This window comes from Dermacentor andersoni, chromosome 8 (assembly GCF_023375885.2).
Source record: "Dermacentor andersoni chromosome 8, qqDerAnde1_hic_scaffold, whole genome shotgun sequence".
NCBI classification, from domain to species: domain Eukaryota; kingdom Metazoa; phylum Arthropoda; class Arachnida; order Ixodida; family Ixodidae; genus Dermacentor; species Dermacentor andersoni.
Window position 1 is genome coordinate 118,377,070 of NC_092821.1, and position 11,021 is coordinate 118,388,090.

The window sequence follows — 11,021 nt, forward strand, 5'->3', positions numbered from 1 at the left end:
GATCGCATAATCAACGGTCAAGATTGCTTTGTTTCTTGAACGGCTGGAATGCTCGTGGAGCGTCCTCTGACTGAAGCTCTGGACACGAGGGAAAGACAGTCAAGACCATAGATGATGAAAAGTGGAGCTGTGAGCTGCTGACAAGCAAGCGAGTGCTTTCTGTAGCACGTCGACGCATAACGCGAGCTTCGTTTCAATGCTCGCTGTAGAACGCTAAATGGACAATTTATCACTTTATCTGGTGCGTGGTGGGGGTTGGCTAGTCACATCGATGTTGTCTGAGAAGCGGCACATGCGGGCATAAAGAGGAGCACATGACACAGAAGCACTTTGTGCATTGTGCCCTTCCTTAATTGTTTCAGGGCCTGTGAGCGCTAAAACAATGTCACTTTGTGGACTTGTAAGCGCGCAATTTCACCTAAAGAGTGACGGTTCCGGTTATCCGTGCGTGGTCCCTTGCAATTCAAATTTCTCTGGAGGGTTATTTATTTATTTATTTGTTTATTTATTACTGTATCAAAGGCGCCGGTGTGGGGTATTACATGAGGGATGGGTAATTACTTCAGTGAAGTGTGGGCTCTACGGCAGCCTTGAAATGATGTGGATCGAATTGGTCCACGGCGTTGACGGAAAAAGTCGTTCCAGCGCCGGGCAGTCTTTCACACGCACACACACACACACAAAAACGAAGATGTGCGGTAGTCTGAGCAGGCGAAGGGAACACATATTTTTCGTGACTTAATACGGTAAAATAGACGGCGTGCTGCTAAAGCAAATGAACCCCTACCTATGCGGCCTGCTTGTGGAGGTTACTCGGATTCCCAGCACAATATGTGGCACTGCCAACCACATGCTCCTTCTCCCTCTCATTTCTTGTCTCCACGCCACCCCCTCTACCCCCTCTACCCCATTAGCTGCGTGGCTGACACGAGCCACCTCCTTACCGGTACTGGAGTACCAGGTGGAGTGGCATTGAGGAATTGTACCAGGGAAGCCATGGACCGAGGGCGTCCACCAGTTCCATCATTGATTTCAAATATAGAGTTTCCCTCTCTCTCTCTCTAGTGGAGCCGGGAGGATCACTTTATCCTCTTTCTCTCTCTCTATCCCTCCTCCATGCTGATGGGAGCGTTATCTTCCCAGGCTGCAGATAAGCAAGAATTCGTTGGCCGTATCGGTGGAAACAAAAAAAAAGCTGGGGGGAGTTGGAGTTGGGGCCGTTACAGGCATTGGTTTTAGAGCGATTATCGCGCCCATTCCTTCGACGATTGTCGGCGTTGTACCTCGTAACCGAGCGAACCAACACACTCAAAGGCGGCGAGAGCGAAGAGAGCGCGAGGAGGAAAGTGGAGGAGAAGAGCACGAGAAGGGTCAGGAGGAGAGCAAAATGCCAGCGGCGACCAAGCATGCGGCGAGCGCGGAAATTAAACGCTGGCATGGGCTTGGGACCCACTGCGCATGCGTTACTTCACCTACGCCGCCGCCGCTAGAGAATGCGCTCCACGCGAGCCACGCGCGCTCTTGTTGACGCTTTGTTTCTGAGCAATGAGTGACGCAACCGATGGAAATGCTTTAACTGCCATTGCTGCTAAACGAGCTGTCCGAGCAGAGTCTCAGCGTTGCGTCCGAGAGGACCCTGTCGTTCAGAATCAGATTCTTTGCCACAATATATTCCGAATTCAGAAACCTAATCAGCTGCGCTGAAAATTTGCTTTAGGAAGTACGGTAATCGTTGCTGAATTTTTTTACAAGTAGAAATAGTCACCGTAAAAGATATAGTAAAACCTGATTAGCTCCAGCAGGGTAGACGCCTATTTGTCGCCGCCCTGTTTTACAGCGAATATCATTAGAGATACTCACCATCACCATCGTCGCAGCAGGTGTCGTTCATGTGACAGTACTTCAGGTTACATTTCAATCAAGGGAAAAATATATATAGATTTTGTGATGCCGCCGTTGATGTGATCCGTTAAAAACTTTTTTTTTGTGTGACCTGGGAGGGTAAATTTTCAACCCATCGTTTATCTTTCTGTGGCCAGTATTGCGTCGTCGAGGAATGAATTGAATTCTGGCGTTTTACGTGCCAAAACAACGATTTGACTATGAGGCACGCAGTAGTGGGGGATTCCGGATTAATTTTTGCTAACTACCAGGGGATCTTTGACGTGCCTGCCCCCAATGCACGCGACACAGATGTTTTTGCATTCAGCCGCCATCGAAATGCGGCCGCCGCGGGCGGGATTCGATTCCCGCGACCTTGTGCTTCGCAACGCAACCCCATAGCCACTAAGCCACCGGGGCCGGTGCGCGGTCGAGGAATAACGGTGGAGCATCCGTATTTTGTTCTTAGTAAATTAGTGACGTCGACATTTAAAAAAAATTGTGTTGTCGAGGTGTTCTGCAGTGATGTTAGATATAAAGATGGATCCTGAGCTCACAATGCTTAGTGCAATAAAGGACTGTTCACAGTAACCAAATAGCGTGGTACCATTGGCTAAAGAAAGAAATGAAAAATAAACATAACATTTTGGGTAAAGCAAAGAGGCTGCATAACGGTGCCAAGTGGTCAATAATTAAACCGTGTCGAGATGCGCGTGGTCTATCGGAGGCGCAAACGACGGTGGAAACCATTGATCCGTACACAACATCAGCGTTCGTGGAAAAACACCGCGGTGACTAAGAAGCCAGTACCGTTACAAAACTCTTCAGAGATTTGTTTATAGATTTTATACGTGGTCTATGAACGATTACGATATACGTATGGCCTCACTAGTAGTGGAATGGCTAGCAGCTCTGCCTGTGAATACTGCGTTCTCGAGGAAGCACCTGAGCACGTTTTGTGCGACTGTCCTCGATGCAGCGTGCAGAGACAAACCCTCGCGACTGCGTGATCTCGTAGTGACGACAGGCCATTGCCAGAACTAATCATTTTGGAATACCGACCGCTTAAGCAATCGCAGCAGATGGCTACAAATGCATTGTTTGTCGTTCTTATAACAGAAAAACAACCTGCACGAGCGACTCTAGCACTGACAAGTGCTAACTCGTATCCTGTACGTTGAACAGTAGTGATGGTGTGCATGTGTTTTATTTCTCTCTAACCTCTCTGTTTCCTACTTATCCATCTACATCTCCCTCCCACGCTCCCAAGAGTCGTCATCAGCCTATTTTTATGTCCACGGCAAGACGAAGACCTCTCCCTGCAATCTCCATTTACTCCTGCCTTGCGCTAGCTGAGTCCAACTTGCACCTGCAAATTTGCACTGCACTTGCCATGTTTTCTGCCATCCCCGATTGTGCTTCTTTTCGCTTGGTATCCACTCTGTAGCGGTAATGGTCCACCGGTCATCTACCCTACGCATTACATGGCCTGCCAAGTTCCACTTTTTTTTCTCCTGATGCCAACTAGAATATCGGCTATCCGCGTTTACTCTCTGATCCACACCGCTCTCTTCCAGTCTCTTAACGTTACGCCAAACATTTCTCGTTCGTCGCTCTTTGTTCAGTCCTTAAACTGTTCTCGAGCTTCTCTGTTAACCTACAAGTTTCTGTCTCATATGTTAGCACCGGCAGAATGCAATAATTGTACAAGAACGATCAGCAGCGGAAGCGGTGCGGGCCCGCAAACAATTGTTGAGACAGAATTAACGAATTGAAAGAGAAGGTGCTTTTCGCCTTCTTTCGCCTTCTTTTCAACCTCGGTCATTGAAAACATTGGCGCGATACCTCCGTTCAATGATATCTGGCTTTTATTGTCTCTATACAAGACTTACCAGGTCTACTGTGTTTCGGGGAAATTCGAAATGGTCCGTAACAACATAGACGTAGCCACGATATACGTGGTCGAACGGTTTGTTCAAGTCTACTGCCAGAAAATCTCAAGCGATGCTCTTTTGTTGAGCAAAGGCGAAAGTTTCTCTTGTTGAAACTAGGCAGGAGGAAATAGATCTTCCTGCAGCGGCTGCTGCTCGATATTCGAATATTATCTCTGGCAGAATTTGGTCTAATCTGTGATTAAAAAACTGCTGCTATTATTTTGTAGCGTGTCTTTAATAGCGTGATGCGTCTCCGTGAATTCGTGCTTACTGAGTCTTCATTCTATTTAGGGATGCAACGTTCCAGTGCTTGGCGCAATCAGTGTATTAAAATGATGGGCACGCTGATGGAGAGCTTTGATATTAAAGTCATGGTAGCCTCTAGGTGATGTTATTTGGGCGAGTGTTAGAGGGGTGGCATTGGAGAGCTGACAGATGGAATTTGTGAGAGTACGGAAGCTTCAGTACTCCTTGTGCCACTGTTTTGGAAGTAGCTCTCGCACAGCAGCTGCCGGTGAAAAATTGCTATCAAGGCGAGAGTAAATAAAATGGACCGCTTTCCATTAGACGGCCTCAAAGGCGCCGATTTCTTACTTTTATTCATAAGAATCACAAACGGAGATGGCATATTCTAGCAGTGGACAAAGTAGAATTATAGTTAACGTTATAGTAACCTTAAGCCAGCTAAGCTATGTTTATTGAAGCAGATATGACGTAATAAAACGACTGTTTTCTTTAGCTATTTTGTCCATATTGAATGGATATCAGCTGACCTAGCACAATAGCTAAAAAAAAGATTTCCCCATGCTATTCTTCCGGGTGCTGCAAGCCGGCTATAACTTTTTATTCTTAAAAATCTTGTTAGCTTTTTTGACGTAACCAATTTAAATTTCTCTTACTTCATTATTGTCGCATATATCTTGGGGGCGGCGAAACAGGGGGTACAGCTCCAGTAACACTCTGGAGATTGAGCACAGTGCCTATTGCCAGAAATTAGAGACGGTGTCGTGCGCGCTTGTTCCATTCATCTTTCCGCAGGTTCGGATATGAATTGCGCCGTGCAAAAGACTCTTGTGCCCTCGAAGCATCTGATTTAACCTTGGCCCTCCCAGGAGCACGTAAAAGAAACGGCCGGAACGGAGCATCGAAGACCGTGCCGGTATCTCTGGAAGAAGAGAAAGCTGAGGCGTCAATGGAGGCCAGAGCGTGCGCGCTCTCGTGCGCCCATGCGGCCTGACGTCAATATCTGCCTGCACCTGGAGACAAACGCTCCGAGCACGAACTTCACGTTCTGCTCGCGGAGAAATCGTTCCATAGCTGCCGTCGGAATCTGGCTGCCAGAAGGAACGCTCTCGGAGCTATCGCCTATCTATCACAGCTTGGCCAGCGTCGACACAAGTAAACCGTGGTTGCTTCGAAGCGCGACTGGATGAAGATGGCGAAGCTGTCGTTCGGTTTGCCGAGCAGCGGTTCCAGCAGCTCGCCGTCCATCAAGCGAGCAAAGCAACCCGAAATGTTCGAGCATCTGGCGACGCTACAGACAGGTGACAAAGCCGATCGGCACTGCGACGTAGCCAGGAACCCAACAGAACCACTCGTTTCCCAACAGTCTGTGAATGGTGAGCTTCTGATGACTCTGATGAAGACGACACTTGACACGAGATATGTGCGCTCATCATGGGAGCTTGCTAAGCCTTTAGAGAAGAACGAAGACGAAGTGAACGGGTCTGAAGAAGTCGTCCACGATGAAACGAGTTTCCCTGGGAAGGAACAAGCCGTCGTCGACGAAAAGCCAGAGTGGAAGGGACTTGCCGAGGCGGACGCGGCGGCGAGAACGGTGCGAATATTCCAGCAGGAGAGCGGCCCGTCCGAGGCGAACGACCTGTCGGAGTACCTGCGGGGCCCACGCAAGGCCAAGCTGATTGTCGAAGGCACGCTCACTTCCTTTCTGGACGGGCGGAACGTGGACTTGCACTTGTTCCTATATTACCACGAGCTCGAGGACGAACGCGGCGGCTCATCCTTCGTCAAGGAACGTCCTTCAACGGGGTCAGGTCCGGCTTGTTTCGCGAAGGACTGCGGACGTCAGTATGCCGTGACTCACCACGGCAGACCGCGTTGCGCCCGCGCCAGATCGTCGAGCAGCACTTCTAACGAGCCCGTCATGGCAGTAGAAAGTGAAGGACAAACGAAGGGCCCGATAAGGACGGCCGGAGCCTGGAGTCCTCACCTTCTCCCTGCCAGATGTGAGCCGCGTAGCAAGCGTGCAACGACGTCGATGCGCCTCACCAAGGAACGCGCACAGCCCCGTGGTTCGGCGAGTTGGTGTCAGCGTTACCGAAGCGAGACGCACGAGTTGCGGAGCTCAAAGAGAGGCCAGAAGCTCTCCGATGTAGCCTGCGGCCGCGAGGTCCATGAGCGTCGTGACAAGATCTATACAAGCTACTCGGCAGGCCGGCTGAGTGCAACTGCCGTGAGGGACAACCGCAGATCCATGAACGAGGTCCCCGCCACGGCCACGGTTGAGTTAGAGGTATCCATCACCTTGCGCGTACTTCTGACGGAGCAGAAGGCACGCGTGCAGCCCGCTTACCCGAGTCACCAGCCAGTGGCCCCGGTTGACGAGAAGGTCGGGAGGTCGGCAAACCGGGTGCTGGTGCCTGAGTCACATGAAATGGCCGGGCGTTAGAAGAGGACTGCTGCTCCCTGCACTAACGCGTCGTCTAGCCACAGACGATCGTCTATAGAAAGTAAGCGGGAGCAGCAGATATAAAAAAAAACATACGTATGGTGAAGAAGCAGAAGCCAAACTACACGGACCAGGAGATCCGCCAATCGGGCGGACCACTTGTGCCGGTAACAGGGCGGCTTCTCCCGCATGACGTTTAATGACGTCGTGGTGCGGATTCTTCACCGCCTGCACGGCGCACCATTCGAAAAACATGCGCTGCACGAGAAGACAACGCATCTCGAAAAAAGATATTTCGGCATCCGCCAACTACTTCAGGGCAACTTCAAGCTTGCTACGACTTTTATTCTTTGTTTTTATTTGGTTTCTTTCTGTAGCGTATTAAATATAGCGTTGTTTGGTTATTGTTGGTGTGATTGTTGGTACTGCGAAGCCGGGGACGTAGCTCTGGCAACGTGTTGGAAATTCGCGGTTAGGAAGAGAGCGTCGAGCGTGTATGTGTTCGTGCTTAAGTGAAGGAGGCGTGCTGAAGTTGAATGTTCTCCCTTATGTTGGCGCATATGCTTGTGAAATGAGGGCACGAGTTTTCTGTGTGCGAAGTTCACATAGACTCCAACATGTGCGGCGGATTTGCATAATTCATTGGTGTGCAAGTATTCATTCGTGTTCCGCAGCCCGTATAACTTTTGCGTGCCTCCTGAGCGAGGCAGAAGAGAAAAAGGCGCCTGCTCTTGGCTGGCATTTTCTCAGATGTTAGAACGCGCTGTGGTCCCATGACACGCAGCCAATGCTAAACTATTGCTGACAATGCCAGAAGGCTGATAACCCCATCCTACTTTTGTCCCGGTAATAACATAAATTATTTTTGGCAGACATTTATTTCTCGTGCGGTTCCAGACTTTTAGGGCCCACACGGTTATTGAAGAACGAGAGAGAATGCACTTTTATTCAGGACATCAGCGAGCAAAGCCAGCGTGGGTATAGCTCCTCCGCTTTGCAGTTGGTGGTTCCCCCAGTCTAGGAGTCCAGTGGCCTTGGCGGCCATTCTTGCTGGGCCGACCAGGTTGAGTTGGACTCCCATTGCCCCGTGGTGGCATGTTTCGTGTGGCGTGTGCGCTGGTGTGCTTACTGAGCATACACTGTAATAGAGGGAGTGGGTGACATTTTTATTAAACGAAAGGATTAGAGGTAAGGCAGGCTTAGCTTCGTAGGCTGCCAGGCTGTGCTTTTCGATGACCTCTTCAGCTTGGACCAGGATAGTGCATTGTTCGTTCATCGCGTGGTGTGGGAATTTATATTGACTGAAACAACTCTGGGGCTTTACGCACCAAAACCACGATTTCATTATGAGGCACGCCGCAGTGAGGACTTGGGATTAATTCTGAACATCCCAGCGATCTTTAACGCGCCCCTAATGCTCGGGACACGCGCGTCTTTGCATTTCACCGCGTTCGAAATCTGGTCTCCGCGGTCGAGATTTGATGCCGCGAACTCTTGGGAATTTATAAGAATACAGGAGCGGCTGTTTCAAAAGTGACACGGCAGCGCTTTGGCACTGTCATGAGACAGTTTTAGTTGGGCGTCCGCAACCACCCACGATACGGCAATAGTTGACCGGACGCGAAAGCTGACAAGGGGATGGATGACTTGCATGAGTAGGCACCAGTAGTGCGCTACTGAGCGCCGCGATAAGCCACCTTCTGAAACTGTGTAGCCAATATCAGCCGCCACGAAGTCAAGCCACAAGCCGGAGTCGTATCTTGGGCAAGAGCGATACCGAAAAACGCGCTCTCGCGGACACGCGAGAACGTCCCGCAAAGCCTACCGAGCCCGCAGCAAACGCTACGCAGCTCTTGAAAAAGCTGCGGGCGCACGCGATATACCGTGCGTGCTCCTGCGTACTGCGCATGCGCACTGACGCCTCCGCCGGTTTGCTGCGTACGCAGAGCTCCTGCGGACGACGCACTAAAGATGTCTGTTTACGCCACTGGTGCGCTTCATTAGCGGCGCTTCATGATAGCGATAAGCAGACGAGGCAGCAGTTCGATCATACGCGGCACGTTTGAGAGCGCTGCAATCGCGAGGCTCCAACGGTCGGGTTACGTGCTTCTTTATTGTGATAGCAATTATATGGACACTCCAGGTGAATTTCCGCCGTTGCCATAGCCGTGGTACTCCGTATAAAGTACGAGGGCCATAACATCGGCGCCGCGCGCCGTATGCTGTATGTGCGAGTGAAAGCGTGAGGGGGTGAGCCGATGACGGTGGCTCAATCTCGCGCGCACAAGGGAGGAAAGCGGCGAGGAAGCGCGCCGTCTTGCGTCGTGCGCAAAGCACTGGAGGGTGAGGAGGGAGGGGGGTTCTACTCCGGCGGCTACTGCGTACGGCGCGGCCGCGCGGGCCCTATCTTGAAAGCGATCTGCGATGGGGACAGAGCGTACTGAGTGCTGATAGCTTCGTGTGCGCTGTGGTTTCGCCGCTTATAGTTCGCGTTGAACCGAGAGGCAGCACGAAGATCAATTCGTTCGCTGCTGTTGCCGTGCTTCCTCTATTCAGCGTTTTGCCAGCGGCTTTCCTCGGTCATCGAGTGACATGTGTTTGTTTGCTTGTGCGTGCGTGACACCATTATTGTTGATTTATTACTAAGCGAATGTTTACAAGTTTATATGGCCGATAAATCTTCTATCCTTAGTTCGTATCGCTGTCTGTTAACTTAATATCGGAATCGATGCTCCGCCTTATTGGTAAAAACTGCGACTTTTTTCATTATTCGAGGGATATCTTTAGGACGCAAGAAATGATTAGGGAACAAGTAGAAAGGTAGAAAGTGATGAAACAGATGTTGCCTACAGCGCTACACAGATTTCTCATACGAAGTCGTGCCCTCGAGTTATTACTTGCAAAGTTGATCAGATAACATTGGCTAAATGTGCAATGGTGCAGAATACAAAAATAGTGCGACTCGCTTGGTACAATGTCCCACAATATGCACATGGCCCTATTCTCCTAGTGCCCTTCGGCATATCTTTAAACCTTGACTAAAGTAACCTGATGCACCCTGTTTAATAAACACGCACATTTTACGGGAAAAATAATTACGGAGAAAGTCGGGATAAATGATTACCGTCATCATTTTTATTTTTCTAAATATCGAGCACAGAAAAGCGCAGAAGGTAAATTTCATGACAGTGTTTGCCGACCATAGCTAGTATCGGGTCAAGACATGACTTATTCACTGCCGGTGCTAGTGATATCTTTATGGTGTTTATGTCTCAGATCTTCCAACGTCGGAATAAATAAGTTGCCGTCCCTGACCCTTAATTTGTATTTTCTGAGCCACATGTTATTGTGTAGCACTATGAGTGGAATTATGCCGATGGTTCGAAAATCCTGTGCATTACGAGAACTAGAAAAATACCCACAGAATGTGGTAAATAGCACGCTTATGAATTACTTATGTAGTTGCCTTAGGTTAGTAAGAATTGTAGCGCCCCAAACTAAAATAGAGGAGTGGCTAATAACCGAGTGAAAGGGAGTGTTGTAGAAAACATTTTTAGTATGCTGAGGCAGGACGTGTCGCATTCTTGATAATATACAACGGCAACAACAAACTACTCGGCATTGTATCTAGTTTGAAGAAGAGTGCAAAAACTGACGGTGGCAGCAACCATTCCTTTTAGAGTAAAACCAAGTTATTTGTCAGAAAGTGCAAGATAAAATAGGTTGAGCTTACTTACACAAAAGACATCGTCGCTGTAAGTTCCATTCATTTCAGTCCGTTTACGTTCACTCCTTGACGGAGGCTTCCATCGACTACACGCTGAATGCTTTAGGTGACTGCACCCTAACGAAAAATGTTTCCAATCTCTTCCCCTGCTCCTTCTCACTAAGCTCTTGCTTTCAATCGCTCGGACGTATTGCTGTTCAGTAATAGTTCAACGATCTAAACTATGTTCAGATTCACGTTTATGTGCCCCTCTAACAATGATATTTTAGCCTTTATTTAAAAGCCTTTATTTAAAAGCACCGAGATGCTTTGTGAATCTCAGTCGAGAGTCTTAGAATCGGTGATACAAAAAAATAGCCAGTTGTCACTGGGGATGCAAAAAAAATCTAAACCACACTAGAGTTTTCGATTCGGGGTTAGTTAACGAGCTCCTACAAACCCACTTCTCCTACCTCAAAAACAAAAGGAAAGAGGGAAAGATAGAAATGGCGTGGTTTCTCAAGCTGCATTGGATCGGAGGAGACAAAAACAGGTGTGACAGTCGACATATAGCGAAGTGGATGCAATTCTTGCCTGAGCGCTTTTTTTTTCTTAGATCCTCTGATGTCGCCACTATGGCTTTCGAAAAGAAACCATTCCTCTTTCACCATAATCATCATCATGTAGTGTGCGAACGGCGACGTTATCATATAGCAGTCAAAAACAAAAGCGCAACAACGCGCGGTCATAGCAAAAATGCGAATCTGAATGTCACTTGCCATATACGCAGCTACAGTAGAAGTAAACAACG